Consider the following 6,890-nt stretch of genomic DNA (forward strand, 5'->3'; position numbering starts at 1 on the left):
CCGAATGAAACAATATAGAATTTTTCGATTTGCAATTTTTATCTTTCTCATAAGCTTTGTTTATTCTGTTGTCTCCTCTTTCTCTTGCAGACATCAAAGATCTTTTTGTGACTTCGTAGCGTTTGTACATTTTACCGTTGTCTTTTCACCGCTCTCCTTCGTTATTCTTAACGTTATTTCCGCGAGCCATTGTTTTCAATTTACTCTTTATTCATTAATGTTGCACGGCTTACGATCGAACTTTTATATCGACATGTTTTTGTAATCGTATTATTTTATTCAACGGGCTTTATCGAAACGCATCATTAACATTATTAACATTATAAATTTTAGAATTTTCATAGGTGATTTATTTTTTTTTTATCATTTTTATGTCGATAATAACGTCGAACTTGTATGTTGTTATAACACAATAAGAACTGTTTTTAATGTTATATAATTAGTTTGCTTTCAATCAAATCATACGTTTTATATAACTAATATTTCTACATAATTTCCTATCATAGAACGATTTGCATTTTATTTTTTCTCCGTTATTAATTAATTCCTTCTTGTACGATCGAATTAGTATCATTAATGAAATTTGTCAAGTCACAAATTACAAATTATTAATATCAATAATTCTTTAGTATAACGATAGTTACAGGCTCGATAACGATTAGGTAATTAGTTTACTATATGTAAAATTGTAAATTTATAAAAAGAACCGATGATTAATTTCAAATGTTATTTAATGAAAGGAGAATTTAAATTTTTCTACTAAATATATACATCGCAGACTTAAAGTTAGTTTACTTTATTCTATTTTATCTCGAAGCGAATAATTTATTAGATAATATTTATTAGATAATATTTATTAGTAGCGAATAATTTCAAATCTCTGACAAATCTTATCGAATCTTACATATACTCTTTAAAATTAAAATTATTCTATTTTATTTTCCTAAATCGTATTTTATTTTACTCGCTTAATTCGTATTTTATTTTATCTGCTTTCAAAGGGTGAATATCAAAAGCGATTCGAAATTTCTGAGCGATTTTATAAGTTGGATTTCTTCACGTACGATTTGAACTATTCCAGAACGAGAAAATCGACTAACGTATAACAGGTATTCCTGCTCAGTTGGAAGCATTTTCGAATAAAACGTACGTCGACATAATAGAAAACGCTTGTTACTATTAATGTGACTGGTATTCACGTGCATTTCGGTTTAAATATGTATATCGTCGGTAATGCCGGAAACGGTTAAGCGTTTATTTCCAATGCGCGACATATTTCTTTATGAATTCGCTTCTTTCGTTTTTTCTTATTCTTATTTTCATTTTCGTCTGCGTATATTTTTTTTTTTTTTTTAATATACGATATGCGATATGCAATTTTCTCCTCGCAATTGCAGCCAATTGTTTGCGATTTTGCATTCAGTGCTGTTTCTATGCGTGATTATTAAACTGATTTCTATGCACGGTACACTGTAAAGGTGTCAGATTACACATATAGATAGCTACGTTATTGGCCTTTTAATGGCAACCGAGTATCGTTTTAAGAAACGATTTTAGGTGTTGTTTTACGAAGGTTAAACTGCTCATAACGATCGTCGTTTCCTTGCGATCTTTATACCGGCATAGATCTTTTTTACAATTTTTCAATGGAATTGCAATTTAGGTAAATGTTACGCACAGATACACGTACAGGGTGTCCGTGTAATTACGAATCTCGATTCTTTTGGTAACTGATTAGTTTTGGGAGGGAAAGAAATTTTATTCAAAAATCAAATTTCCGTTTTCAAAGCTGTGTATTTTAGTTGTATCTCCAAAAATCCAAATTTCCATAAACGCACGCAGTGCGCTCGTCAATTACACCGAAACAAGTGTAAATCTCGGCCCGGTTTATTTTATATTTTACTTTGGAACGGCTAAAATCCACCGTGATTTAAACAGAGGTTAAAACAATTGTCCATAAAGTTGAATACACGGCAGTAAAGAAAAACTTATCTCTAAACGTTTTAATATATTTTTTTGAATAGCACGAATAACAAGGCATAGTTGCAGAGTAGTAGGGCTATAATGCTAGATATTAAAAAAAAAAAGAAAAAGAGAAAAAAAGAGATCAAGTTATCAAGATCATACGGTATTCTCGGTTAGCGTACGAGTACAATCAGGATTGTCTTTAATTATTCTGTATCTAATATAGCCGGGAGAACAGGGCGTAATTGCGAGAGCAGGCTTTTTTGTATTTTTAGCAGTTTTCTATATAGGTATCTATAAATGTTGGTTAGCCTTTCTCTCCTATGTGTGCGTTTTGTATCGCTGATCTATATTGGTCTCGGCCATATATAGAACTATTTTCGTTTACAGCAAATATAGAGCATGAAAACATTTCAGTGAAAATATTTTATGCGCAACGCGATTCCCTCATGGTTCCTGCTGGCCATTTACAGTGGCTGGCATTAATATTCGGACACCGTGCGTATTTTTGTTTCTTTCAATTTCCCATAAATGTATAACACGAATAGGACAGTTGTAACTTTCCAGTCACTGCAAATATACAGGGTGGTTGGTAACTGGTGGCACAAGCGGGGAGGGGGTGATTCTACGCGAAAAAAGAAGACGAAAATGTAGAATAAAAATTTTTCGTTCGAGGCTTTGTTTTCGAGAAAATCGACTTTGAATTTCCGCTCGGTACGCCTGCGGTACGTTATAACGCATCTCACTGTAGATCGTTGTCTCGATGGAAAAATGAAAAAAAAAAAATTTTTTTATTCTATATTTTCGACTTCTTTTTTCGCGTAGAATCACCCCATTTCCGCTTGCACCACCAATTACTATATACACTATACATATAGTTTTTTCATAAGAATTATTTACATCTTTATATTTCTTCGTTTTATTTCGTCTTGGCCTCTGAATATTCAAAATGTACAAATTTACGAATATATTTCAGTTTTCACTAAAATTGCAATTTGAACAGCAAATTGTAACTACTCTTCACGCATGACGAGTATACTCGTCCTGGCACAAAATATTGCCATTTCTTTATGACGATTATAGTCAAAAACGGCTAATTGCTTAAATACATTTAAAATTATTGAAATATACAGGGTGGTTGATAATTGGTGGTACAAGCGGAAATGGGGTGATTCTACGCGAAAAAAGAAGTCGAAAATATAGAATAAAAATTTTTCCTGTGAGGCTTTGTTTTCGAGAAAATCGACTTTGAATTTCCGCTCGGTACGCCTGCGGTACGTTATAACGCATCTCACTGTAGATCGTTGTCTCGATGGAAAAATGAAAAAAAAAAAATTTTTTTATTCTATATTTTCGACTTCTTTTTTCGCGTAGAATCACCCCATTTCCGCTTGTACCACCAATTATCAACCACCCTGTATATTTCAATAATTTTAAATGTATTTAAGCAATTAGCCGTTTTTGACTATAATCGTCATAAAGAAATGGCAATATTTTGTGCCAGGACGAGTATACTCGTCATGCGTGAAGAGTAGTTACAATTTGCTGTTCAAATTGCAATTTTAGTGAAAACTGAAATATATTCGTAAATTTGTACATTTTGAATATTCAGAGGCCAAGACGAAATAAAACGAAGAAATATAAAGATGTAAATAATTCTTATGAAAAAACTATATGTATAGTGTATATAGCGACACATTTCAGGTACACACTTTTCAAAGAGCTCGAAACAGCTAACTGGTTAAGTGATTATGAAAGCGAACGCTGAAGGGGACGTAAGAAGACTCCGCTGCTTCATACAGAGTGCAATGAAAATTAGAGCGTTTTGCCTAGAGTAAGACAGGACGATGTGACATTAACTACTATTAATAAGGATAGAAATAATACTCAAATGGATAGTACAAACCAACGTCGTATCAAAGAAATATTGTTACTTAGGTGCACATCTCGCTAATTAACTTATATATCGTTACTTATATAATTTTCTTATTTATCTTTCTAACTCGTTTGCTACCTGAGCTTGTAATAGGCGATAAATATTATAAAGTATTAGTAGTAAAGTATTATCACACTAAACTCAGAGATCAGCATATTTTATGATTGAGAATATGGAAAGAGCGTTATACAGGGTGGTTGGTAACTGGTGGTACAAGCGGAGAGGGGGTGATTCTAGGCGAAAAAAGAAGTCGAAAATATAGAATAAAAATTTTTCCTGTGAGGCTTTGTTTTCGAGAAAATCGACTTTGAATTTACGCTCGGTACGCCTCCGGTACATTATAACGGATCTCACTGTAGATCGTTGTCTCGATGAAAAAATTAAAAAAAAAAAAAAAAAGAATTATTCTATATTTTCGACTTCTTTTCTCGCGTAGAATCACCCCCTCTCCGCTTGTACCACCAATTGCCAACCACCCTGTATAATCGTCAAAATGGTCGTAAATGGTTTACTACAAAGTTGTAACAAGAATAACAAAATTACCAACGACCGATTTCTTATTTGATTCCGCATGGAGACGATGTCGATGTTGTATTTGCAAGAACTTTGAGTAAGAAGTTCGGTAGACGTGACTAATCGATCAAACGAGAATCCAGTTGTTTATAATTTTTCCTTATTTTTGTTATAAGTTTGTAATAAAGCATTCACGTTACCCTACGTTTATACAACATTTTTTCCTTACTTTTAATCGTAGAATATGCCGACGCCGCGTTTAGCGGGATAAAAATGAAACAGCCTGTATAAATAGTTAGGAGAGAGGAAACCTACGATAAAATATTTTATACAGCTTCTTTTAAAGATTCTGCGCTGTAACGATTGTGAAACAAGTTGAAGTAGACTATTCCAAACTATCGGCCAATAATAATCTGTTACAGAAACTGGATGGAACATATTTTTGTACCAACTTATTTCTTACGTCGACCAGCTCTCTATGTAATCGCTAAGTTTCCTCATTAAACTCCCCTATATATACCGTGAAATGAACAGAACGATTAAGTCAAAAAAAGTTACTCCGTACAAGCATAAACTCGTCTGTGTTCCTAAATGATTGATACGAGACAGGCTGTGGGACGAACGAATAACAAACAAGAAGCGGTAATTCGTAATGAAAGATGTTATTATCTGAGCAAAAGTACTGAAGGAAAAAAAAAGTTTGATAATTGAAATTAGGAAGGGATGAAATTGTTGAAGCGTTTAAAGAATCCGTAATTCAAACTGGCGAGTGTCGTCGAGTTACTGTGAGCCCTAGATTTAATAGTGCTTTCAGCGTTTTAGTTTTCGATAAAACGGAGAAGTCTAGATTTCGAGATTAAGTCTTATTTTCTCGAGTAACTTTCATCTCCCGATCTTTGCAAACCTTTCATTTTACACATAGAGTGTTGGAAAAATGCATTGAAATGTATTTAGGTGATTTAACGACTTAATTTGTATTAATCAATAAGCTGTCGCCATCTGTTTGAAAAGTGTGTACCTAAATTGTGTCGCAAAAGGTAAGCGATGACGAGTATACTCGTGAACCACAGAGTATGTGTGGCTGTTATAATATAGAATTAAGTTGTAATGAAATGATCTTTATTTTTTAATTTTATTACTGCAATTTGCTGCAATTACTAAATTCCAATTTAAACAGCAAATTGTAACTACTTTGTATGTAGTAAATGGTAAAATAATTACCAGAAGCGATAATCTTCTCGTGGAATCGTCTCGTTAGACGGAAATTAAAAGAAAAGAAAAACAGATAAATTCGTGTTTACGTGTATTATTACTCGAGAATTTTTACGAAAAGAATCTTTGACAGCAGAAATTCGTTCGTTTGACTATCGAACGCGCGCTGATATTTTCTACGCTTTTACGTTAAAACGAATTAGCAGCAGTGCTCCGTACAGTGGTTGATTTAATTCGAGCATCACTCTCGTTATAATTTCTATTAAACGCTCTTTTCTTTTTTTTTCGGGATTAAATTGACGAAGTAGAAAAAGCTTGGCTTTCTGAAATTTCTTTCACTACAAGTTCGGCGACCAGATATTCGTTCAAAGACTCGCGAAACTCCTTTGCTCGGGCGGAGGTTCCACCGAGAGAGAAAAGTGCAGCTTTAATTGTAACGGTGATTCAGAAATCTCCGATCGAGTCATAGAATTCGCAGTAAATCCTGTTCTCTGAACTGAAACGAGCTTTGACGAATGACTGTTTAATTTTCGTTTAAATAGAAGACGAACGAGGCACCAGCATGGTTAAATCAGAGATGATTTAAAGAAAGAAAAAAAAAAGAGGTTTTGAAACATTCGAACGCGAAATGTGTACCACTGTATACGCTATGTAAATATCGATTAATTCTACGCGTGAAATGTGCACGTTTGTGATAGAGATTGTACTAGGCTTGCAGTCTCCATACGATAAACAAATAATAATAATGTTGAGAATTGTAGATCTTAATTGCCGAAATAAAAGTAAAGGAACACTAAGGATACACTTAGAATTCATATTAAAATAGTTTTAGATTTATTTAATAAACGATTTCTAGGATATTCGTCGATATACATTTGCACGCGTCTAAGCACTCTCTTCGTCTCGCCATCTTCCATACCACATTGCCAACAGAACAGTTACATTCAGCTGTTTTTCGAGACGCAGCGCACACATATACTTCCACACACTCGTATTCACATACGTATGTCACTACTACGCGGCCAATCTAGACTAGCATATAAAATTATACATATCTCAATAAATAATAATATCAATTAATTCTAGATTTGGATTTTGGAAATTAACACAATCTTCTAATGTTGAGATTGATTACTTTTATAAATGTTAGATACATAGTAATATTAGTCGACCATCAGAAGGCAAACTGTCGAAAATCATAGTAGAAATTGATTTGATCGAACGTGATGTTTTGGAATTTTATTAAGAAAAAATTCCATTGCTT

The sequence above is a fragment of the Bombus impatiens genome, unplaced genomic scaffold (genome assembly GCF_000188095.3).
Source record: "Bombus impatiens unplaced genomic scaffold, BIMP_2.2 scf_0896, whole genome shotgun sequence".
NCBI lineage: Eukaryota > Metazoa > Arthropoda > Insecta > Hymenoptera > Apidae > Bombus > Bombus impatiens.